This window comes from Harmonia axyridis, chromosome 5, assembly GCF_914767665.1.
Source record: "Harmonia axyridis chromosome 5, icHarAxyr1.1, whole genome shotgun sequence".
Lineage (NCBI taxonomy): Eukaryota > Metazoa > Arthropoda > Insecta > Coleoptera > Coccinellidae > Harmonia > Harmonia axyridis.
In genome coordinates this window covers 38,093,854-38,121,713 of record NC_059505.1, presented here as the reverse complement: position 1 = coordinate 38,121,713, position 27,860 = coordinate 38,093,854, and the positions used below count along the sequence as shown (strand labels likewise).

The 27,860-nt window shown below is 37.8% G+C and overlaps 1 protein-coding gene across 2 annotated transcripts in view; it reads right to left on the bottom strand.

Annotated features, from left to right (window-relative positions):
• The window catches only part of LOC123680587 (lachesin-like), a 328,128-nt gene that overhangs the window by 213,474 nt on the left and 86,794 nt on the right, over positions 1–27,860 (bottom strand). The gene's annotated exons all lie outside the window — the stretch shown is intronic.

The following is a 27,860-nucleotide window of genomic DNA, read 5'->3' as shown; positions in this document are numbered from 1 at the left end:
ACTATTTGCGAGCGTTGTTCAGACGTGAGTCTACTCATGATGGATTGCCGAACCAAACTGAGAATACATCATTTGACAACTGTTAAATCGGTCGTTATCTTGAACAGTAATGCCAACTTAAAGTTATATACCTCGAAAAAACACCCTATACAACTGACAATCTACAGCCAATCACACCTCTGCTGCCTCCTAATTCATTCGATGTTCAACCTCTTGCTGCTCTTTTATGTTGTATGCTGAAGACATACTCTGAATCTAGTTAATTCTCTTTCATGAAAATATAATACAATTAACATAAATTGAGATTATGCAGATGAAAACTTGATGAATTACGCATTTAGATGTGAATAGACAATGCTTTGAAAGACTCAATAAAGTTTCCGAACATGAAACTCCCTATTCTGATCCAAGGTTACCGTCAGAATTCCGATTCTACGCCATCCTTTGCTCAACTTCTCCCTGGAAACTCGCTGAAAGAGTCTAGAGATTCCCTTTTCCTCTCATAAATAAACACACAACTTTCGAACATGAATAATTCACTGAAGAAATGAAAATGTGTTGAAAGAACATTATGAATTCCGTTTTCAATTTTCACCTCCTCCAGCCTTACAAGACAGAATATGCTTTCTGGGTAGCAGAGACTGTTGATTTTGTACATTTACTCTTCTCGATCATGGACCCATTCAGAATTAATGAGAAACTTCGATTTTGGAGGAACTGAGCTGGGGATTTGGTCGAGGTCAAAACGCATTTCAAATGCCAATATCAGCAGGAAACTCTGTAGTTTAATATATTCAGACTAAATTTGGAGTGTTTCAGTTTGGTTTACATCTCAGTTATATGTATGTAGTTATGTCCACATTTTGAGACCATATTTTTGAACTTACTATTTATCTTACTTAGACTGGCTTTTTATATCTCAGGAATCGATAGAAAAACATACAGTAGATATCATTTCAACAGCTCCAATATTTTTCAAAATACTCTTCATGAAGAATATATGAGTTTCCATGTGTTTGAAACAATTTTTCCACTGCGAATCAGGTAGCTCCAAAACTTTTTTTGTGGCATTAAAAGCCTCTTCTGTTGTTGAAAAACGCTAGCCACACAATTTATTCCTCATGTGAGGAAACAAGAAGAAGTCAATTCAACGTTTTAACCACTCTAAAATTCACTTGTTCGAACCGAAGTATGTGAGCTAGCTTTGTCATAATGAAGGATGATGCTTCATTTTTTTTTTCAAATTTCGACAAACACTGGCACAAATGGTTGCATACCACTCAGAATTGTTATTTATTAGTTATTTCTGAGAAACAGGCGACCATTTGCTTCGAAGTGCTTCAACTACGATCAAATTTTGTTAGATTTGGTTCATCTTGAAATACCTTTACGGTTGGCTGCTGTTTAGTTTCAGGTTTTATTCATATAACCAAAATTCATCACTAGTCACGATCTAATAAACTTCTATTGATGCACTACTGCAATATGCTCCATAAGAGCTGTTTTTACCACTGCACCACTTACTTTCAGTTTCAGAGTTCTTATGAGCTCCAGTATCTGAGATGGCTTCAAGGTGGTTCCATTCATACTTCAAATTTGTCGTCTTATTGCATTTTTTCGGTTGACTTGCAATGACATTTTGTGACGAGGTGACCAGGAAGTTATTTATTTTCTCCACAGAACCTGTACTCGTCAGTTTCTGACATCCCTATTATCATCAGGTGCTTTCTGAGGTGGCAGTACCTCCCTTTAAGGAAGGTAGTGAGCAGGTGGTTTCATGATTGACTGAGATCCAGAAACTTTTTGGATTGAAGCTCCGGAAAAACTTTTTGGAGTGATCCATTCAAAAAAGATTCCGCTTTAGGTTTTCTCCTTCTCTCGAAACTCTTTCTTATAGGTACATTTTCCTGTACCAGTAAAAAACGTTCGTGCAACATCTGTGGGAAGTATCTTCATTTCCTTCGAATCCCAAAGATCAGAAACTCGGATTAAAAGGACCTAATTATTCTTGCCCAATTCATTAACTTCTTGCTAACAAATTGAACTAACTCACTTTTCAACTAACTCTGTAACTAACCAAGTAAATTAAGTAAAAGGAAAATCATAGGGCTTTGCGTGTATTTTATGATGCTCCTAATCTGCAATCAGAGTGATAATTTATAGGAACTGTGGATGGCTTTCGTTTAACGTCTACTTTAAACGATAATCTGCATCTGGTAAGATTGCGTACAATGTAAACACAGCAAGCAGCTGATGCTGTACCGTATGTCCGTATACAGGTTGTTCCTAATTTTGTGTTTCAAAGGAAAATTAGAAAATGCTTGGATACTTTTGAAAAAAAAGGACTTCTATAATAATAGATAATATAACTCTGTAAATTTGCATACAATAAAGCATCTTCTTCCGTGTTCATCCATTTTCGGATATAGGCCTTTCCCAAGTTTTTCCATGCTATACGATCTGTTGCCAACATCATCCACTGTACTCCTACCACCATTCTGAAGTCATCGATCCATTTCTTTTTAGGTCGGCCAACACTTTTTGTTGTCCCTCTTGGTCTCCATAGTGCATAGGATTTCATGACAACTTTAAATAGGAATATCTATGCTAAATTTGAGTTGAATATATTGTGAAGGAAGGGTGGTTTGTGATAAAAACTGGCACCTCTAAAATAAAACGTTTTGGGGGGGTTTTGTTTATGAGACTTTTTTTGTCTTATTATGATTCGAGGAATCTGTCATTTTCTTTTGTACTGCCACTTGCAATTTAGGAACACCTTTAGGAGTGACGATGATTCAAACATAACCAATGAAAATGGGACCATTATTGGTAAACCCTGTATAAATAATTCAATTCTAATAGATAACGACATAAAAATAAAAAAACCCTCGATCATCCCTAAAATAAACAACCTTTCACGAAGTTACCTCAACATAAGAAGATTCTCAACAAACTTACTAACAACTTAACTCCACTCAGACGAATCTTCTTCGCTTCGAAAACCACCGAAGCCCCCCACCATTTCCACCCACGCAACCCTCGGGAAAACCGTCAAAAACACCCTTCTAATTCTTGCGGTGCAGTCAGGGATTATGAACTCGGTAAATACACCGGCAAAAAAACCACTGCATCACTCTGGCTTCCTGAATAAATCATGCCTGAGGGCCCCCCTCACTGCATGTTAAACCTTCCATCTTTATCCGACCACAATTTCGGAAGCTATACCAACCCCCCTTGCTCCCTCTGCCGCCCGCTGGGTTACCCCCAGAAAATGTTTGATTTATTAGTCTTATAAGGTAAAGTTGGATTTTTTCTGGCCGGTACGATTTCAGAGAGTGTTCCCCGAAAATGGAGATATATAACTTTAGGAATGGGTTTTTTGGAGGTGATACTCGGTGAGGAAGTTGGCTGTGAGAAGGGGGAACGATACAATTATGGTGAGATTGGAGGGACAGCAATGTGATGAAGCTACAGGATAGTGAAATAAGTGTTGTTTGTTGAACTCCTTGATTTACTGAAGAATCTTCAGCTCAAGATGTTCATGTAGTTTCCTATCTGTTAGGTGAACAACTTTGCTTCCGCCGTTTTGCAATAGATATCATACGATAAGCTTAGTGTATTATTAGTTGTTGAAACCGACTAAAATAATCACAGGCGATCGTTATCGAATGCAATTAATGCCTTTGAGACGAGCATTGAAAGACAAACGACCGCAATACAACGAGAGACATGATGAAGTGATTTTACAGCATCACAATGTTCGACCTTATGTTGCGAAAGACATACTTGGAAACGTTGAAATGGGAAATCCTATTCCACCCGACGAATTGTCTCTCTTTTTTCCCATTCTTTATATTTTTCCGCTCTATCTCTTTTGTCCTCTCTTTACTACACTCCTCTTTTTTTGAATTTTCCATCAATATATCTTTTACTCGCTGTTTCCTTTTTTACTCTTTCTTTCAATCCCTCCTTTTTTTCTATCTACTTCAAGTCGCTTGGAGGAATGTTTATTTTTTTATTGATTGATGTAGATGGTATTCCGAATGACAATTTAAAATGGTTCTAGTGAAAAGCTTGAGGCTAAATGAGAAGAAGATTGACTTATATTTCAATTAATTATGAAATTTGAGTTTGAGTATCAAAAATTACTATGTTTTTTTCGTAAGTAATATCATAAGGGCATCTAATTTTTCCGAAAAGAATCGAAAAAACACGTTGCTAAGTAATATTTTGACAAGAAGCATGAGTGCTGGTGGCAACAAAAATCCGAGTCGAAGACGAGGATTTTTGCACCTGCACGAATGCTTTTTGTCAAAAAATATTACTTTGCAATGTGTTTTTTCGATTTTTTTCACAGGAAAAATTAGATGCCCGAATGGTATTTGACAAGACTATTTTCTGAGTAACAGATTATTCTGCATGTATAGGTATTAATTTGAAAACTGAAAAACAGATACTCAATTTTATTTCATCCGAAATACTACAAATTTAATTATTTATGGTACAATTAAAATATAAATTGCAATTTTGGTACACGATAGGGGTATTGTTTGAAACTTTTGTTGATTCATTGAAGATGTGGGGTGTAGGTACATAATTAATGTAATCTGTTGAGTGAGAAGCGGGAGGAGTGACTGCAGGATCTTCTGTTTTCTGCTTTTTAGCTGGAGGTTCTGAGGCGTCACTTCTAAGGGTGTTTATGATGTTGGAGTAGTGCTCATTATCCATTTGCAGATAAGGTTTAATTCTGGTGTCCTTGGAAATAATAATTACGTTTGTTTTCAAAGGTATTGTAATTTTTGGTGACAACAACTGTCAAGTTTTGCCGCGGGTAAACGCGAATAAACTGCTGACAGGTCCTGCCAAACAGTTTTTCCACCTAGAAACCATTTGTAATTCAAAATTGCGCGTTTCTGATTGGTGCAAATTACGACGAGGGAAATAGTCACAATAAGATAAAAACACTCAAAAGCGTTAATAGAATTAAATTTCCATTCTCAGCCCACTTGTTCACCGAGTTTACGCGAGCTTATCAAAAAAAAGGGATGTATTGGATACAGCTGCCCAAAAATCTTGTGGGTATCTGCATGAACCATCTACCAACCCATGATAATAATTCATGATTCGCTATTGGCATATGACAGCCAATAAACAGAATTCAATTAAAACTTGTTTTTTCTGTCAGAATCAATATGATTCGCTATAAATAATTTAAAATATCCCATATCAACTGGCAAGTCCCCCCAAAAGGCCAAAAATTAAGCTGTCACACAACCCCCGATATCCAACATTTTCAACATAATCAAAAACCAACATGTACAAATCCATCCGGGGTGCAACGGGCAGGTTAAATAACGAAATTGCGGGGGAAATTTCGCGAAACAATCGAATTTGAATAACTACGTTCGATGGCCTGTCAGTAACACGCCCCGTGCCACAATTCAACATTTATTTGTCCGCGGAAAATGGCGTCGAATGGTGATATTTCAGGTGTGTAAAAAACGCTAGTCGAAGTGAAACCTGGTGTTCCAACGCAACTCTCCCTGAGTTATGGTGGCAATATCCGAGGTTGGATGCAACTTTGTCGATCCGGGTCAACGACAGGGCCGAACTGCGTTGATTTTCTACTTGGTTCACTTTAGGGACATTCTTACACAGATGAACACTCACCAATTTCATCAGTCTCCGGTTTACCATAGTATAGGGTCTTTTTTTCGAGTTATATAACTTTAAGTTGGCATTACTGTTCAAGATGGCGACCGATTTAACTGTGAAAATATTTATTCTCAGTATTCTCAGTTTGGTTTGGCAATTCATCATGAATAGACTCACGCCTGAAATACGCTGGCAAATATTTTGAAAATAATGGTTCGGTGCGGAATACGTATCGCGCACTAAGTCCATTTTATTTTGTTTAGCGATTAAGCGCACTTCTGGTTGAATGGCTACGTCAACAAACAAAACTGCCGCATTTGGAGTGAAGCTAATCCTCAAGTGTGTTACATCCAGAAAAACTGGCTGTTTGGTGCGCTTTAAATCATTGGTCCGTATTTCTTCAAAAACGAAGATGGCCAGAACATTACAGTCAATGGTGATCGGTATAGAGCCATGATTACTAACTTTTTCATTCCTGAATTGAACAACCATGATGTCCAGGAGCTGTGGTTTCAACAAGACGACGCAACATGTCACACAGCTCGTGCCACAATCGATTTATTGAAAGACACGTTTGGTGACCGCCTAATTTCACGTTTTGGACCTGTGAATTGGCCTCCAAGATCTTGTGATTTAACACCGCTAGACTACTTTCTGTGGGGCTATGTAAAGTCATTGGTCTATGCGGATAAGCCACAAACCCTTAACCATTTGGAAGACAACATTCGCCGTGTTATTGCCGATATACGGCCACAAATGTTGGAAAAAGTAATCGAAAATTGGACGTCCAGATTGGACTACATCCGAGCCAGCCGTGGCGATCATATGCCAGAAATCATATTTAAAATGTAATGCCACAAGATTATCTTGCGGATAAATAAAATTCATGTCAATCAATAATCCATCGTTGTTTTATTGCAATTTGAAGTTCTATAGCTCTAAAAAAAAACACCCTTCAAAACACATTTTTTTGGCAAAATTCAATTTTATTACTCAACAAAGTTGCCTTCGAGGGCGATACAACTCCACAAGTAACTAAAGATATTTTGGTGTGAATGGAGTCAGTTTCGGGGAAAAATTACAGGGTGAAGATTATTTGAGAAAGGTCATTCTGTATCACTTGTCACCCCAATTGTTCGAAAATTTTTACTACAGTGGCCTTGAAGATTCTTTCTGAAGATTTTCATTCTAGAAAAATTTTAGTTTTTTCATCCTCATGCCATCTTTTCCCTTAAATGTATTCAAGGGATAAGATGGATGGGAATATTAGAGCCTATGAGACTCTGAGATATGTATGTCTCAAAGTCTCATAGGCTCTAATATTCCCATTCTACCAGACACTCTTCCCTGCATATTCTTCTTTGTAGATACATATCAAAATTCTAATATATTTTGTCTTTATAAGTTCCTACCCTTGAAGTTTTTCGAAGACCCTCATCATCATATAATCATCCTCAGACAAGGAGTTCTTGAGAATAAAATATGGAAAGTGAAAGTCTTTTTGGTATAAAAAGAGGATGATCTGAGTATAGTCATCAGTGAATCCTATCTCTCTTCTTCTGCCTCTGAGATTCTCATCTTGATACTGTCATCATTCAGGTCTCTTATCTTTGCATATGCTTTTCCAACCTCGTGGCCTTGAAGATTTTTTCTGAAGATTTTATTCTAGGAAACTTTCAGCTCTTTCATTCTTTCACCATCTTATTCCTTGTCTACATGAGGATTCAGAGCCTCTAGAATGTTAATCCTACCAGATATTCTTCTTTGAAGATACATATCAAGGTTCTACTAATATTTTCTTCATAAGCTCCTAAACTTGGAGGTTCTCGAAGACCCTCATCCTCAGACAAGGAATCCTTGAGGATAAAATATCGTGAAAGTCTCTGTGGTAGAAGAAAATGGTAATTTGAGTAAAGTCATCTCCTTCTGCCTCCGAGATTCTCATTTTGATTCTATTATCCTTTCATCTTTCTTTTTTTCTCAACTGGATACCCTTGGTAAGCCATATGTTTCCCAAAAGGTTTGATAATCAAACACTAAATCGAAAAGATTGAAACTGTCTTCTGTTTCGAATCTGAACGATTCAAAAAGACTGTACCCCCATTTTTTGACACTTCAACACCAGGCAACGCCGTAGAAAACGTCACAACCTTCACCTCTCGTTATATAATGAGTCCTCCGATGATAAAAGAATCAACATCCACGTAAAAAAATCTCCCTTAGCACCCCAAGCTCTTTCAACAGGTTCGACCCTTCACAATATTTCCGTCCCTCTCCCTCTAGTTGTGACAATGAGGGTGAAAATTCCGGTAGCAATTATCTAGAGCGGAGCGAGTGCTTCAAAAATGTCGGCAGGTGCTGTCACTGTCACGTGAACGAGGGAGGGAGCGAAACGGTGAATTACGCGAAACTTTATGAACTTGTGGAATGCCTAGGAAATTTCGGTTTGCGTGTGGCCCGCTCATCTTTTAATGATGTCGTATTTCGGATTGACTCCGCTTCCTTATACGTGAAACGGAAAAAACGGATTGGTTGCGGTCATAGCTGGCAACGTCGCACGTTTTTATAGCTTCATAATACGTGATTGTGGTGGTTCTTAATTGGGCAAGATGATGAGGGATGTTGAGCTGTAATTGTTCTTTATATCATACGAGAGGAGAGCTTAGCGAATGTTCGTTTTGGAAATAAAGTTGATTACTATCGTTTTATCTAGCATAGAGAACCGAGCAATTGTTGTCGTGTCAGAGTTTGGCCATCTTTTGATTGTTTGAAGTTGATGTTATTTGTTTTTGTCAATTCTGACACATGCTGCTTTCGAATGTCGAAATATGAGAATTTCTCAACAAAATGGAGATGTTCACCTTCTTTCATTGGCAGAATAAACTTTCTCTAATTCTTTGGCGAATCCATTCGTTCTGCCATACCTTGTAGAACAAAATCAACAACAAAGCATGTGTAGATGTAATCTCAGTATTAGTAGAGGAAGTGTAAACAGGGAATCATAAATTTCAATGTATGATACAAGATCAAAGATAAAAACCTCAGCAGAAACTCTGTCTCCCTGTATAGGTGCAGTGACTGGTTTGAGTATTTGTTAACAGAATAGGCTGACATATTTATTTTGAAAGGTTTCCTCTTTATCCAAACAAAATCTTCTGCATTCTTTCTCTTCACCAACGATTGACGACTTTATAATTCAATCTGAAAACAAAAACAAAAGAACCAGAAAGGAGTAATGAATGTTATTATCCATTACATTGATTTGAAGTTGACGACCCATTCTAAGAAAGAATCTGAAACTGAATAGGTAGCTTGGAAACTACCATGAAAATCTGAAGACACCATTAGTATCTTTATATTAGATACTGTACATATATCAAATTTCGTGAAGTTATCTCAAAAAACAAATGAGTTATACAGAAAAAAAAGAAAATCTTGATTTTCAGTTTTTTCGAGATATCTCGAGAACCAGAGATATTTCGGATCTGTTCACACTCATTTCTCCATAACGCAATTTTTTTGTAATATAAGCTAAATCTTCCATACTTCTTGTACAATAATAATAATAATAGTAATAACGCTATAAACTTTACTGGGATCGTACAGTTTTGACTGATAAAACAGTCCCTCACAACAAGCCAGATATACTGCTTGTTGATAAACATCAAAAAGCAGCAATACTCATTGACGTAGCAATACCTAATAACAACATCATGCGTCAAAAAGAGGTCGAAAAAATTTCAAAATATAGGGACCTCGAATTTCAGATAAAGCGCCAGTGGGGAATGATATCAACGAGAACTATTCCAATTATCATCTCAACAACAGAAATAGTACCCAAAAATCTCAAGAGAAATATCAAGCAACTAGGACTTAGTGAGTATATATGTAATATAATGCAAAAAGCTGTTCTTTTAGGTACTGCAAGGACGGTGAGAAAATTCCTAGGAAGCGAAGGACAGGTCCAAGGATCGCGTGTAAGAGGACCAGAAGTTCGACGAGAACTAGGGGGACCACAAGGACCGGACACGACCGAGCTCTACCCTTCTGATATTTTAAATATCTGGGATTGATTGAATGTTCCTCTTAGCGAGGAGTGAGAAGCCGACGGCGAGGAGAAATTCTACGCGTATAGGCAAAAGTCGGGTATAATAATAGTAATAATAGTGATAGTAAACAGGTTCTTATTGAATGCAAATTTTACTCGTATCGCAAAATCTTTCATACGTCAATTCCTGGCCACCTCCTCATGAAATACAGTTTTCAAATCTATATTATAGTTAGTAGTTTTTGAACAACGGAAAATAAGCTGCTAGCACACAGAAAAATCTTCTTGTTGTCTATTGCTTTTGGATTATGATTATCTTGTAAGGATCAGAGTTCAAAGCCTGTGCTGAACGCCCTGGGTAACAGTGCTCAATTTTTTTCAAAGAGTAACCAGTTCTTCTCAAATTTTCAAACATGCGACGTTATACAGTTTACTGTTGAATTGTTACCAAAATGACATTCCATCCTTGAGGCTTTTCCTCTTCCTTTTCCGTTTTCCAACCTTTACTGCCTAAACCAACAAGGTCATGTTCTCATATGTCACCAGTCTTAGTTCACAAAAAACAATATAGGAGCTTTGGTTCAGACTGAAACTTGGACCCTTGGAGTCAAGTCTTTAAAATTGTAAGTGAAGGCAGAAATGATAAAGACCAAAAAGGAGAAGATACAATACTGGAAATGATTGAAGAAAGAACACACGAAAATTTAGTTTATGGCAAAGGAGAACCTTCTGAAGACAATATTAAAAATGGTACCAGGGCAATAACAAAAAAAATGAATATCCTAAGAGATGAGAAGTAAAAGAATCCAAGACTTCCTGGACTGTAAATAATTCCGAGAATTGATGAGTTTTACGAGTATCATAGATCAATGCACCCTAATGAAGATCCATTGATAAGAATCTTTGGGATGCTACCTCCCCTCTCTCCGAAATCTCCCCAATACCTTTGATCTCCGAGATTGATTTCTTGATGGGACTGGAAATTGGTCTGAAATTGCTGCCGTCATCCAGTCTGCATCTGCTATTTATTTAGGGTTTTTACTAAATTAGGTATTCTGTTGCTCTTGGATTATGGCCATCTTGTAAGGACGGGAATTCAAATCTAGTGCCAAATCCTGGATAACATTAGAGTGCTCGATTTTTATTTAACGTGTCTCTCAGATTTTTAAACAACATGTTATGTTATACAATCTACTGTTGCATTGTTACCAAAATGGCATTCCATCTCTAAGGCTTCTCCTTTTTCTCCTCCATTCTGCACCCTTCACTTACCTTTTCCAATAAGGTTATGTTCTTATATGTCACCACAGTCTCAATTCACGAAAAACAATAAAGGAGCTTTTGTTCAAACTGAAGCTTGGACCCTTGAAAGAAGTCTTTAAGATTGTAAACGAAATCAGAAATGATAAAGACCAAAGAGGAGAAAATACAAGGCTGGAAAAGAGTCAAGAAAGAACACATACGATAAATCAGTTTATGACAAAAGAGAAACTTCTAAAGACCCTACAATATTAAAAATTCTAGTAGGGAAACAACAAAAAACACAATATCCAAAGAGATCAGAAGGAAAAGAATCCAAGACTTCCTGGACTGTAAATAATTCTGAGAATTGATGAGTTTTACGAGTATCATAGATCAATGCACCCTAATGAAGATCCATTGATAAGAATCTTTGGGATGCTACCTCCCCTCTCTCCGAAATCTCCCCAATACCTTTGATCTCCGAGATTGATTTCTTGATGGGCCTGGAAATTGGTCTGAAATTGCTGCCGTCATCCAGTCTGCATCTGCTATTTATTTACGGGTATTAACTAAATTAGGTATTAATCGAAGTAATGGGTTCCGATTCAGGGACTCAAATTTGCCCTGGTTTATAATTATATCAGAATCCTTTAGCTCCCTCACTAATTACACCGTTCGGATATCAATTAGTCTCGGAGAGAGCCTGTTCATGGACTTTTCATCCTTATTTCGAGGGGATCAGGGAGTTTTGGGAAGCCGGATTTGACGGGGATTTCGCATTTTTGTTTTTCACGCTGCGTATTGAGGGTCCGCCCTCTTCGTTTCTCGGTAGGCTGTGCCGGGGACAATGAGAAATATGTCTGGCAGAAAGATTTCAGAAGTTCTGAATGAATTTTGGCTTCTTGGTCGTCGAAGTTCTGTGGATGACACTTGGATTTATTTGGACTCGATGATTCAGTGTCAAAATATCGAAATTTTCTTTTATTTCGTCAGAAACTTCCTGCTAAATTTAACCCACAGAAATTAATATTTGTTATGTTGTCACGTATAAAAATAAAGAAGCAAAGTTTTCTCATTTGGAATGATCATAGAGTAATAAACATAGATAGAGGGAGTATACGTTTTTTCATGTCCCCAACATGGTTAGATTACAATGTCGGATTGTGATATATTTTCAAATCCAGAATTTTACTATATCATTATGAATGTCTATAATATTGAATGAAATATATTTTTTTGAGTGATTCGCTTTTAAATATGAAAATTTGAATATTTGGAATCCGATATTTTCCTAATTGTCGAGTTTTTAATAATCAGAATATTTATTATTGTCTGTATCTACCTGCTGAAATCCAAGGTTTGGCAACTTTTGCCTATAGTGTCATCGGTTGTTTCACGTCGTTTGCCGCGCTTGAAGTTTGTTTTCTAAATTCCTGATATATTTAGGAATTTATTCCAATATATTCTGAGTAGATATAAAACGTTAATTCACTATGGAACATAAGAAGTGCGTTCTTTGTGAAGAAACTCGCGAATTGAGTGAAATATCGTATCACAGATATGTTTTCATTTCCGCGCGCTTCCTGTCAAATTTGATAGTTCATGTTGGGGACAAAATTTGCTTACTGAAAATGACTTATGCTCCCTCTTTGTTTATTACTCTTTGTTTATTACTCTGAGGGAATTATATAAAAGGAACCTAGCTGACTTGATTTGAATATAAAGGTATTTGAATTAGTTAACCTCAACTCCTACAATTTAAATCCTCATCGATTTGAAAAAATTTTCAAACCACTTTCGTAGTATCACTTTAGCTGCTATACATTTAGATTCAGCTTGTTGGTCTGAAGGGAGTTGTTTTTCATTATAGTGTTCTTTGTTTGGCGAGTTAGCAACGTTCGAAGAATGTTCACAGATGAACATCATTTACTTATATGGAAATAAAAAGAAACTAAAATAAATAACGATAAAATAAATGATTGGGAATGAATATCAGAACTGAGATGGAGATTGATAACTGAATAAGTTATTATTATCGGCAATGAAATAGAGACCAAAAGAAGAATATTCAGTTTTTATCGTCAACGAAATAGCGGTAACTCATTATAAATAATACTCCGTTCACTAAATGGAATTGCAAAAGTGAGTTTATACTGGTTTTTCGAATGAAGTTGCTCATTTTCAATCTAATATGCTTGAAAAAACTTCTGTATGCAGGTTTCCGGGGTTGGTATAGCTCATTATAAAAATTGAAATGGCTGAATCTTTTCATCTAGGCCGAATAGAGAAAAATGGTGAAGGAAAAAGTGTTCCTTCCACCTCACGATATACTGTTTGAGTTTCCTTGGTTTTGTCGCCGCTTTCAGCAGGAAAGCTAAACTGGAAGCTTGAAATGGTCATTATATTATGACTATTCTTTGATGACGGACGATCTAAAGAGATGTGCAAGCAACTGGATACAAAAAGCTCAAGACAGAAAGGAATGAGCAGAAATGGGGGAGGCTTATGTCCAGCAGTGGACGCAAAGAGCTGAGTGATGATGATGATGATTCTTTGATGATTTAGTATTATTAGCTGAATGCGAAGATGATCGGAGGCTATTGCAGCTGTTCACCCCAACAGATGAAGACATTTCAGATGGTTATATCAACGTCCAAGACAAAATACAAGACCACATCACAAACATCACTCAGATGCAAACTGTTAATTGAGGTTCATGTAATATAGCAAAAGCAGAAGTTCAGACATATCGGCGTAGAGATATCATTTGGATTATCAAACATTTAGGTATTGAAGTAAAATCTAGGATATTATAGACCCTTTTTACTAACACTGTGGAAACCAGACCAGAAACCTCTAGAACGGCTCAAATAACAAGAGACAGATCTCCAGTTGAAAGACGGAGGAGCACTGTAAGACCTAGCAAACGTTGGGGTGATAACCTCCATACTGAATTCTTACAGGCAAAGAAACGAAGAATAACAAGCAATTTGATCTAGCATAATGAAGAAGAAGAATACGAATTTGAAAGAAGCGAACAAACCTTGAAATTTGAACAGTAAGTCAAGTGACATTCGGAGCTGAATTGAAGAAAATTCCCCAACCTCAAAAAACCAAAACCACCAAATTAACAACCGATCAAAATTCTCCTCCACGAAAAAACCTCCCAGAAGAATCCCAGAATATTAAAACGATCCCCCATACGAGGACCATCGAATGGCATCCCGCCAATTTCTCATCTATGCCTCCGACGCCCAACCCGACGTCGGTCACGTGACTCTAAACTGACCGTCGGAGCCCCATTGTCCCTCCTCAGGCACCTATGAATTTCCCAGCTTCCTCCCAGCCCTTCCCGACTCCCTCGGGAACGACTGAATGAAAGGTGAGTTAATAATGCACGCATACCTGAAATTCCTGCAGGAATACCTTGGGTTTCTGACGTTCCTTGCAGCTTAATTCGGTGGCCGAGCCATGGCGTGACGCTGCTGAGCGTTCTGAGTCGTTTCTTAATTGTACAGAGGGATTCCGTTGATTCATTCGCCTTTATGTACCTTCTTTTGTTTCGTTTCGTATTGTTGGAGGGACTTCTCAGAAGTATGAAGGGAATTTGTGGTTTCTTTATTTCGATATTTACAGATGGAGGGGTTTTTGGTTTTCCGTGAAGGGTATTTTGAACCTGGAAAGGGTTACGAATGGATGAAATTTTGATATCTACCTATACAATTTCGGTTCAGGCAATTTGAACTAGAATCTGAAACGAATGCCTATACTGGAGTCTGTCAAAGGATAATAATAATAGTTTTTTAACCTTTCACACAAACTGGAACTGTATGGGATACATAACTGAATCTATGTAAACTAAACAAAGAAACATAAGCTCAAGGTATAAATTGTTATAAAATCACCAAACATCAGGAGAAATTTCGTCAACAGAACAATAGAGATCGATTATCAGGAAAAACAAACACATCAATAGAATACAAGGTATTCCTATGATAACATCAAAGATCTGTGGAAAATATTGACCCTTTGTGAAGTAAACAACACCTTAAGAACAGGAATCTGTCCACATTGTTTAAACAAAAGTGTGAAAGAAACTAATTTTGGCAATAAGTATGTTGACTCCACTGAATCTTGGAAATGGTCTACTGTTATCAACTTATGAACTTTGTCATAGAAAATGTTCTGTTCAAGGAAAACTAACATGAATAACTGAAAAGGAAGTTCATTCAAACAGCAATAAATCACTTTGTCAATAAAGTAACTGATGCCTTTGAGGATGGAGATCTCGCTCTAGATCTCCTCTTGGACCTCCCCAAAGCATACAACTTTGAAGAGACATACATTCTGCTCAGAATCTCCAAAATTGTGGAGTCTAAGATGTATCAAGTCATATCTTCGAAGAAAAACTAAATTTGGTACAGATGGAAATAAGGGCAGACCTGAAGGAGATCAAATTGGGAATAGCCCAAGGTAGCATTGTTGAACTGCTTCTCTTCCTGGTATATGGTCAGGTGGGACAATGAAAATGCTTATGAGCCTACATTACGCAGATAACACAAATCTTCCCATTGTTGAGTAACCATGGCCAGATCTCAAGCTCCTGACAACCACATGGAGTACAATGAAACTTCGCTTACAGAAAATAATCTTATTTTGAACAATGCCAAAACTAACTTGGTACTATGAACAACTCAAAAGATATACTCTTGAATGACTAAATCTGAGAATATAAAGTTCCTTGATTGAATTGTCATAGACCAAACACTTAACAAGAAAGCATACATTGAAAAAAAAATAACTAAGCCCAAAAATATTGTAACCATCTACCACATCTCCATTGACTTGAAAATCATATTTGGTATAGCATGCATTTTATGAATCAGAAAAAATAACAACAATACTCAATTTATACAGTGATCATTCATAGGCAACAATAAATCAGAATTAAAATGATCTCAAATGCAATCAGACAACATTTCAACGACAGCTGGAATATGGACGCATGAAGTTATTTAAAAGAAGCTCCCACTGAAAATCAAGAGAATAAAATACACAAAAATGTTTAAAAGACCCATATATAAGAATCTTCTAGAATTAGAATTTCTCTGGACAAATTTGAGAGAAATTCTTCAAAATATTTTCTTTAGTATTATTATCGAAAAATAAATATCCCAAGTTGGAAATTGAATCAAGCACTAATGTAGCTAAAATACTCATTTCAGCTTCAATAGTTTCTCCCTGAGGATTGCGGTGTTTCATCCCGAGATCACTGATGGAATCGTCAGTTTGGTACACAGTGTTCTCTGACAAATCCACGTTCCTCCATAATGGACTATAGTGACTCTCTCGTATTACGTTGAGTTCATCTACTCAGCAGTGCCGAATTAGACTGTGACTCGAAGCCAACAACGCCATCTCTCGGGCAAGCACAGAGTCACTACAGTAGCATCCTGCAATCAGGAATGATTTCACTTGTTTCTTATATTTTCTCGAGCATATCATACCAATCAGTAGTAGATCATTGAAATATTGATGAAGAAAATTACTAATATTAGGAAAAAATGATAAAGGGATTGGTCAAAAAGTACAATTGCTCTTCTAATAACTGAAAGAAAGGCCTATACCAATGATAATAGTCTCCGAAACAATCCTACAATACTGATTCCGCAATACATAATACTGAAATGCTTCTATCGGCGTAAAATCAAAGCAAATCCACACGTAAACAGGATACCGAAGGATTACATCGATAGAGAAACCTAGCGATCGCATTTTCCATGCATCTCGGAGGGGTAGAAAGACCTGCTGCATCTCTAAAAGTGTATCTCTCGAACCCTCCGTGTCAGCATTTTTTTTTACAGTCCAAATCGAATTAGACGGTTCATTGGCGTCCGTTCCATTCGAGCACGAACATTTGAGTGATTAATTCCTGAGAATAATGAAAAGGTCTTTGGAACTTTCCCCCGCTCCATTTAATATCTGTTGTGAACTTTTCAATATGCCCTTGGATCGGAAACTCATCGATTCTTTTGCCTGTTCGATGTCGCGTTCATTTGGTCGGAACATTGATGCTCTGCCTCTCTTCTGGTTGTTCGAAAATGAAAATCCGAAGAAGGAAGTGCCGAATCGGTAAGAGGTATAGATTGAATTTTTTTTCAGATTGGGAATTATTTCTTTGGATGTTTCACTGGATTCGCTTGGAACGGATGATTCGATGAGGTTGATTCAGAATGTTCAGAAGCGGAATGATTTGCTTTCATATCTGTTGAAAAGATGCAGATGGAATTTCGAAATTTATATTAAAGGGTGTTTTTTTCGAGGTATATAACTTTGAGGTGGCGTTACTGTTCAAGATGGTGACCCATTTAACAGCTGTCAAGTGATTTATTCTCAGTTTGGTATGGCAATTCATCGTAAATAGACTTACGTCTGAACAACGCTTGCAAATAGTGCAATTTTATTTCTAAAATTATGGTTCTGTGCGGAATACTTAACGCACACTACGCCATTTTATTTTGTTTAGCGATGAAGCGCACTTCTGGTTGAATGGCTACGTCAACAAACAAAACTGTCGCATTTGGAGTGAAGCTAATCCTCAAGTGTATGTCGAAACACCGTTACATTCAGAAAAACTGACTGTTTGGTGCGCTTTATGGGCTGGTGGAATTATTGGTCCGTACTTCTTCAAAAACGATGATGGCCAGAACGTTACAGTCAATGGTGATCGGTATAGAGCCATGATTACTAACTTTTTCATTCCTGAATTGAACAACCACGATGTCCAGGAGTTGTGGTTCCAACAAGACGGCGCAACATGTCACACAGCTCGTGCCACAATCGATTCTTCGAAAGACACGTTTGGTGATCGCCTAATTTCACGTTTTGGACCTGTGAATTGGCCTCCAAGATCTTGTGATTTAACACCGCTAGACTACTTTCTTTAGGGTTATGTAAAGTAATTGGTCTATGCGGATAAGCCACAAACCCTTGACCATTTGGAAGACAACATTCGCCGTGTTATTGCCGATATACGGCCACAAATGTTGGAAAAAGTCATCGAAAATTGGACGTCCAGATTGGACTACATCCGAGACAGCCGTGGCATTCATATGCCAGAAATCATATTTGAAATGTAATGCCACAAGATTATGTTGCGGATAAATAAAATTCATGTCAATCGAATTATCCATCGTTGTTTTATTGCAATTTGAAGTTCTATAGCTCTAAAAAAAACACCCTTCATTATTTACGCTGCTGGTGAACTGGAAGATGAATTGAATATAGGCTTTGATTCACTAGAAAGGACATTTTCAGAACAGCGAGCAATCTGATCTTCTGTTCTGTACCTTACTGAACAATATCTAATGGAATCATCTACCTACAACTTTCTATTTTGAATGTTTTCTTCTAGGTCTTTGTGGTACCTCTTGGCGATACCTTTTTTCATCAACATTAAGATTAAGATTTAATTAAGGAGGTTTCGATTCACTGCGTCTATTGTGCCCCCATCAGAACCATTCTCCCCATAACTTAATTCACAGCTCGCCTTCCAGTATCAGAGTTCTGATGAACTCCAATGTCTGGCTTGGCTTCAAGAAGGCTAATTTCTCACTTCTACAAGTTTTGCGTCCAAAGCAGGTGAGGCATTCTGTCACCAGGTGATCCGGAGTTTCTTCCTCTCCACAGAATCTGCACTCGTCATTTTCTGTTAGACCCATTCTCAATGCCCTGTGAGGACTCCAGTGAGGAGGTGTAGCATGTTTTTACTATGATTAGATACTTCTTAGATCTCGCAGAGCCAAAGTTTCGAAAAAACTTTCTGGAGTGATTAAGCCAAGAAAATTCTACCAGAGTTTTTCTCTTCAATTCGACCATAGTATTTATAGATTCTGACAGGGAGCATTGTCTTGGTGAGGAAGAATTTTTTCGTTTTGTATTTGAGGACGTTTTTCCTTCGTTTCTGCACTAAAAGGATCCGATAACGTTATGTTATATACACTCTTGATGTTAATATATCATATACTACCCAAACTTCGGATGTCATAACCCTGTCAGCTGATGCTAGAGGTTTTTATCACCTTGGGGGACTGATTTCTACTCAGCTAAAATACCATTATTCCCTGTAACGTTCAGCGAAGTAACTTGGCTGTCTTTAGTCAATTTTTGATGGCATTACGGAAAACAAACAAAAGCTTTAGTGGACTGACTTTATTGTTATTACATCTGATTAACATTTCATGGTGAGATGAAAATTTAACCAGAAGACATGGCAAAGCAATTCTAAAAGAAAGTTTCATTGGTACATTGAATAAAAACAGATCACCTCAACCTAATTAAAGTTAATGCTCGAATGCAAAGGAAAAGAAAATAACTAACCGTCTGATAGGGCATAGTGTTCAAGGAAAGATCCAGTGAAAATTGCAGCCCATAATTGTACCAGTTCAATGGAACCATATTCGAAAATAGAAGGAGAATATCACATTTAAATAATCACCCTAATTCCTGAAATTACATTTTCGTCGATTACAGAATTCTCCATGCAATTCTTTCAACTATTATTTCACTGACTGCAGAATTGCACAGTTTAAATGGAGAATGTCTTTCTTAAGTAGACATCTAGGGAAATGTGCATAAAAAAGTGACTGGTCTATTTAGGTTAGGTCTGGTTGGTACCTGATATTTTAAAGATAATGAATACAAAGATCCGTAAATTGAAAAATTTCATATCGCAGAAAAAAAATTAACCCTGAAATATCCTGTACGAAAGATAGAAGCTGCAACCATCAAGAGAAAATAAGAAAATACTGAGTTCGTCGAGTTTTCTTATCGCTCAGCGTCCGGGCTTTGGCTTGTTTACAATGAGGAAAATACGACAAGATAATGCGACTACGTGAAAAGCCATTTCCTGTACATTTCCTGTTCATCATTATAACAGAATCAGTTTTCTTCTTCCCCCGGAATTTCTGCAGATAATGGAATAATATCCTAGGGTGTTATTAGAAACACAGTGGGCTTGCAAATGGGTCATCAGCGGATTCAGCTGATAGCTCTTATTGTCATACCATCCGGTGATGATCATTGTGTTTGGAGTTATGAAGAAAGCATATTTATGCATTTTTCAGCTTAATTTTTTTTCTACATGAAATTACATGAACTGGTCACTCATAGCTTGGATTTAACTCCCTCAGACGTTTTCTTTTTCAAAATTATTAGTGTAGGATCCAGTTATTGTTCCCTGTAAATAATTGAGATGGTCAACCGGATGCTTGGAGACCTATTAGTTTCTTCTAGTGTCGAGGGCATGACAGTTTCAATGAATTTACAGGGAACCAATTGTTATTGTACATATAATGTAAAAAGGATGTGTTATTCTTCGAGGTGTCGAAGATATGTCATGGAGTTGTAAATCTTGAACTGGGGGGTTGTGAAAGTTCGAAGACAATACGGTCGTACCAGATGTGTCACATCTGTGTATCAGGTTCTAGTCCTTCGAGAATATTCGATTTCCAGGAATCCTAGAAGATCTTTGTGGGCGGTACGGCAAAGCTCTTATTGGACTAGTGGATGGTACTTTCCCTAAGGTTGTGGTCAAGCCGAAAGAAGGGAGGTCGATATCCGAGACAGGGTAAGTTCCAATCGGCAGAGAGTCAGTTCAAGTTGAGTCGAAGACGAGTAAAGTTCGGTCTAAGTCGAAGTAAGAGTAAGTTCTGTCGGTTGAAACTTAAGACGTTAGACGAAAAGACGGTTCGCGGACTAGATTAAGACGAGTCGCGAACAAATCAAAGACGAGACGACCGAAAACTTGAAGTACGACAAAGAAATAGACCATCTTATCGCATCAATGCCGAGACGTGTTGGGGAGTGTATAGATTATCGCGGTGAGCAAACAAATTTATCAAAAAAATTGTGAACCCTCTGTTTTTCACTCAAAATTTCAATCATTTACTCCTTGACATACTATCTATGTTTTACTAAAAAAATTTAAAATTGAAACAGCTCTTTCTGAGTGTTGCAGATACTTTGTCAGTTAGTATATGTAGGATAGATCGGTTTTCCAAAAAGAGGTTTCGTTTCAATTAGCCCGCTGCTTGAGCAGCTGTTACTTCTAAAGTTGTCATCTTTGGACATTTGTCGAGTAAAAACTACGCCATTACTAAAATTGGAGCGATACAAGCAGAAAAAAAAACATTCCAATTGAAAATAAAATGCTGTAATATTAAAATTGCCTTCAATTAGTTCCTTCCACGATTTCGATATAGTATAACATTCTCGACCTGAACAACTCAATAAAAAACAATCTCGCAGCCTAATCTCACCTCCATCTAGACATGAACCGGCGGCAAATAAGCCAATGGCCTTGGCGCGCTGAGCTGGTCCCGTATAATCCAGATATAAATCTCCGTTAATAAACACCCTTAAAATTAGTAGATAAATCTCATCTGCAAGCTGCAACGCTGCGATAAACCCCGTGGGGCGGTTTTGATTCACTGAATCATTACACTTGCGATTTCGCCCAAAGATCCTATCTAAATTGGTTCCGTGAAATCCGCCAGCTACGAGCTTCACGCTTCGCCTGCTACGACAGTCTGCCTATTTTGAGGATACGGTCATAGAATTTAGCAGGTGACCGGTGTTAAAGTTCGTGCGGTGTTGCTTACGTAGATAAGGTTGTTTATTGAGTGGTATATGGTGTTTTAATAAGTCTTCACCATCAAGCACTCATAAAAATTCGTAAACTTTCAGAATGTTTATTTCATTGTGAAAAGAAAGGTTTGTTATTAACGATATCAGCCAAATGACTGCTACCGCACATTTGAGCTTGTACTACAGCGTGCAAGATTACTGCACGAATTCCATCTTAAAGGTATTGACTCAATTGTAGAGAGCATTGGCATAGATCTTATTTCTCACTTGGCTGAATAAAAGAGGTTAAAGGCGCTAAATCACTAAATTTCGTTGGCCAATTGAGACCACCTATTCGAGAAATAACAAGGCCAGAAAACTTTTCTTGCAAAATTGCGATTGTTCTGTTGCTTGTATTCTACTTATTGGAAGTAATGAGCTGCCGATTCTTAAATCGTCAGAATTGGCAGCTCATTCTCAGATGAACGTGAACTTGGGTGTCCCACAGGGTTCATTCCTGGGATCGCTTCTATTCCTACTTTTAATAATAATAATAATAAATGATCGACCCTCCAATTAGAGGAAGATGATGATTTATTCAAAAAATTGCCAGGATCTTCTCCTTCCTTTGAGAATAAATCTATTCGCCGATGACACCTCAGAAATAGTTACTGCGCAGACCTTTGACGAGTTGCAGAGGTTGTGTAATCTATTAGTCCAGTGTTTTGTTGATTGGTGTCGTTCTAATTCAATCTTGATCAATATTGCTAAAACTGAATGCGTTTATTTCGCACTAAAAAGCAATGAACACAGATTGGTTGTAAGCTATTTGGATGAATATTGCCTTTTGAAGGAAAATAATACAGTTGAATCAACATCTTGGCTATATGAAGAGTTTCCGGGGTCTCCACCAGGAAAATCAACCATTGATTGGTATGCTAAATTTGAAAGTGATAAAATGAGCACCGAAGACGGCGAACGGAGTGGACGCCCAAAAGAGGCTGTCACTGACGAAAAAATCAAAAAAATTCAATTCAAATTTTGAATGAGCTTAAAGTGAAGTTGAGCGGGATAGCAGACATTATTAAGATATCATCTGAACGTGCACATGATATCATTCACGAATATTTGTACATGAGAAAGCTGTGTGCAAAATGAGTGCCACGCAAGCGGGCAATTGATCAAAAGCAACACGTGTTAATGATTCTGAGCAGTGTTTGAAGCTGTCCAAGTGGAATAAACCTGAATTTTTGCTTCAATATGTGACAATGGATGAAACATGACTCCATTATTTCACTCCAGAGTCCAATCTACAGTCAGCTGAGTGAACTGCCCATGATGAACCGAATCAAAAACGAGAAAAAACACAACGATCTGCTGGCAAGGTTATGGCATCAGTATTCTGGGATGTGCAAGGTATAATATTCATTGATTACCTCCAAAAGGGCCAGACAATCAACAGCGATTATTATATAGCGTTTATGACACATTTAAAGGATAAAATCGTTGAAAACGGCCCCATTTGAAGAAAAAGAAGGTGTTTTCGCCAGATCTGGCCCCCAGAACTATGCTTGGAGCATTTTTTGAGATCTGGAAAGAGCCAGTAATCACTGGAGGCCAGATATAGCTTGGTAGTCAAGCAGTTGGAAGCGCAATTATATAATTTCGACCATGGCTTTTATTGATTTGTGACAAGGAGCATTGTCTTGGTGAAAAAAAGTTTTATCTTTCTCGATTGAAGATAACAATCTTCTCCAAATGTCCGTTTCGGCTTAGAGGCTTTAACCTCAACATTCCCATCTTCATTAGAACTGAAGTTCTTACCTTGGAGCATTTTTTTGAGATCTGGAAAGAGCCAGTAATCACTGGAGGCCAGATATAGCTGGGTAATCAAGCAGTTGTAAGCGCAATTATATCCTATTGTTTTGTGACAGGAAGCATTGTCTTGGTAAAAAAACATTTCATCTTCCTCAAATTCTTCTCGCATATTCTCCTTCAACTCTCGGCTTTTCCTGTGGATATTCAAAGTGATACAAACAACAGGCTAGACTATTTTATGTAGGTCACCTATATGTACAACGATCATGATGTCCAGAATCCCTCACAGCAAACATACCGTTGCAATCATTCGAACTGATTACGTCTTTCAATCAGCCAACGTGGCAGAGCGTCACAAAGCTTTACCAAGTAACGAATCAATATTTACAGGTCCGCTAATTGAAAACCAACAAAGCACAGCCGTTTATGAAATATCGTCATACATAAATTCCGACGCATTTGTCCACAATGCGATATCGCTCTGCCAGATCGTGGCGTCCATTATCAAAATTAATAAAGCATTCGGCTGTGATTGATGTTGAGGCCTGGAACGGTCTTCGCCTGTCACCGTTTTACGTACGTTGGTGAATGGTCAGAAGGGCCTACTTAGAGAAAATGAATATTTACTCACATCGCTGGCCGGTGAGGTCACCATGACATAGAATGTTCTGATCGATGTGAGCGGACGTTATAAATTTTCTACTCGAATAGAGTGTTCGTGACTTGTAATGGGAGATTGGCTTTGGGTTTATACAGGGGGGGTCCATGATCCTCTGAGATTTGTAACGGTTTTGAAGAATAAAAACGTTGTTGAAGGGGAATCGTGTATTTTGTTCAGAGATACATTTCAGGATTGAGATTTTTTTTGCGAGCTTGTTCCAGGGGAATCACAGGCTATTTTTATGTTTGTCTAATCCTCTACCCTTTCAAATTTGGATAAAGGCTTCTCTCAACTACTTCCAGAACTTTCTGTCTTGGCCTCAAGCTGTCTGACTATCTCTTCTTTCCATCTCCTCTGAGGCCTGCCTCTTGATCTCTTTCCATCATATGTGGCAAGATCTGTTTAGTCTGGGTTGAAGATATGAAGAGGCCAACACAATTGCTAGAAAAGGAGCATAAACTCTTTTCATTGGCCAAGAACCTTTTTGTAGTATAGGCAAATGTACCGAATAACCAGGAGACACCGAATCCAGCCCTTGTCGAGAGATTTTTTTACCTACCCGCAGTATTTGCACCATGCTGATCAATTCTTGAATCACCTCGAGGAATCTTATGTTCTCTGCCAGGTGGTCCTAAACCTTATAGTGCTGATTATTAGAGGCAGAATCGAGATAGTTTTAAGGATGGATTTCTATCATCTTGAATTTAATCTACTGATATTTCACCAACGGTCACTTTGTGGTTCTTTTCGGGAACCACTTCGAAGTCTGGCGAGTTTTGCGGTAATGCTCTATCCGTTATGGCCAGGTTGTCCTAATTCAGTGTTTCCTAGAATAGGCTTTGGTGAGATCGCTTGAACATCTCACTGTTTCAGTATAAAGGAAGCTAATAAAATCGTATTTCAAGCATAGGGCTTCACGATGGCATTCAACAAGGCTATGGTATCAATGCATCTTCGACCTTGAAATCCTGGTGGTCTCACAACATCAAGTTAGTTGCTTCAAGATGGTATTGGAGTACCAAATGAAACTCAACGAAATAAGCATGACAACCAGGTCTCTTTACCTAGGTGGCCAGTCAGTCCGGAATTTGAAGGAAATGAAGAAACCAACACACTTGCCAGAAAAAGAACCACAAACTTCTGTCATTGACCTACAATCTTTCTGTAATAAAGGCAAATGTACCTATAAGAAAGAGTTCCAGGAGAAGAAAAAACCGGAAGAGAAACACTCTGGTGGAACTTTCCTGCATTGAATCATTGCAGACAGTTTCTTCGAAATATTGACATAGCGAGATCTAAAATGATCTGGATCTTAGCACCTTTTTGTTGAATAGGCGAATGTACCTATGAGAAAGATTTTCAGGCGATGGCAAACCCAAACGAGAAACACTCTTAAGTTATTTCCTTCATTCCTCAACTATGTGAAAAAATGGTTTTTACCACTTCCAGTGTCACTCAGTACGACAAACCAAATTTTCCGTCGTTATCCTCACAACCTTCTGATCAGAACAAATCGCAAACTCCAATCAGATCTTGTTGAGGGATTTCTTTACAATTCTCCTGTAGTCTCACAGTAAATCCTTGTTTGCGCCATGCTGATCAGTTCTTGTTTCAGTTCTAGGATCCTTATGTTCTCTGCCCGCTGTTTCTAAACCTTATAGTGCTTATTATTAAAGGCAGAATTGAGATAGTTAATAAAATAATATACAATTGGCTAACACCTGCACTTGGTAATGAATAATGAAAATTCAAAAAGGAAAAGAAGTACGATTTCCAGGTGTGTAATATCATACGATATTAATTAACTATCTGGTTAATGTATCAACAAAAATGCCATCAACACAACCATTGTCAAACAGAAGATTTCCACGCCATTTCATAGGAATCATAGTCGAAAGTAAACAAGGAGAATGTACGTCATCAAGGGAAAGTAGCGATATACCGGTTTCACCCTTATTAGGGATCATCAGTACCGCATAACTTTACCCAAGATGACGAACAAACGAAATAGCAGGATAGATAGTTAAATTGATGGATTTCTTTCATTTCGAATGTAATCCACTGATATTTGGCCAACGGTCACTTTGCTCTTGTGGTACTTTTCTATCTGTTATGGTCAGGTAGTCCCAATTCATTGTTTTCTAGGAACGGCTTTGATGAGATCACTTAAACATTTCACTGTTTCAATATAGAGGAAGTTGATAAAATCATATTTCAAGCATAGAGTTTCACGATAACATTCAACAAGGCTATGGTATCAAGCATCTTCGACCTTGATATCCTGGTGGTCAAACAACAATAAGTTAGCTGCCCTAAGATGGATTGAGGAAAAAAACTCTTTTTTAAGTCTTGGTTCCCGGTCAGCTGGGAATTGAAGGAAATGAAGAGGTCACCACACTTGCAAGCAAAGGTGTACAAACTTCTTTCACTGCCCAGAACTTTTTCTTTGGTATAGGCAAATGTACCTAGAAGAAAAAGTTTCAGGAGAAGGAAAAAACCCAAAGAGAAGTGAGAGATGATATTTCCTACATCTTTTAACTATGTGAAAATATATAAATAAGTGTCAGTTAACACGACAATTCAAATTATCCTTTCCAGATTCCACTGTCATCTCCTTCGTAACCCACCGATCAGAACAAACCCCAAGCCCAAGTCTCGGCCAGAACACAGCCAATATCTCAGAAACACGTCGATCGGAGAGAGGACAAAGGCAGCCGACAGACCGTAACGAATATCCAGGAGACATCGGATCCCAGTCCTTGTCGCGGGTTCCGCGAGCCCGGAGGATAAACCGCCAAATCATCCGGGCAAACCTCCGGAACAGATGGCGCGACCATCGGGAGGAGTTTCGCCTTTGTTCCTGACATGTTCCGACTTGCCGGGGATCGTAACGTAACGGAGAGGATCTCAGATCTGTCGGAGAAGTTTCCGGGGTTATCCTTAACCCGGATCGTGGAGCGGTTTTCTTGGCAGCTGCCGGATTTCGGTTGTGGGAGGTGGAAGTCGAAGGTCAGGAGGTCATATTTTTCAATCTTCATCTGTGGGAATCGAAGACTTCCATAATTGTTTCCGTCAGATGATGTTTTCATTATATAATCAAAAGGAGCTGTCACTTTTGTAGCTGTCATATTTTGACATAGAGGTTAGGTAAGGTTCATAGAGTAATAAACATGGATAGAGGGAGTATACACAATTTTTACATGTCCCAATATGGTTAGATTACGTTGTCGGATTGTGATATATTTTCAAATCCACAATTGTACTATATCGTTATGAATGTATATTATATTGAATTAAATATATTTATTTGTGATTCCCGATTAAATAAGCACATTTAAATATTTGTAATTCGATATTTTCCTTAATTGTCGAATCTACAATAGGAAGAATATTTATTATTTTCTGTATCTACCTGCTGAAATCCAAGGTTTGGTAACTTTTGCACTCCAAGTCTCATTGGTTGTTTCACGTCGTTTTACGCGCTTGAGGTTTGGTTTCTGAATTTCTGATATATTTAGGTATTTATTTCAATATATTTTGAGTTTATATGAAACGTTGATTCACTATAGGAGATAAGCACTGCGTTCTTTGTGGAAAAACTCGCGAATTGAGTGAAATATCGTATCACTGCTATGTTTTCATTTCCGCGCACTTCATGTCAAATTTGAAAGTTCATGTTGAACTGAAAATGGGATATGCTCCATGTATCTATGTTTATTACTCTGAGGTACTCGTGAAGTTCTTTTTCAGCCTAGAATACTGAAACTGAGAATTTGAGCTATTGGGACAAGTTAGTGATGTAAATAATAG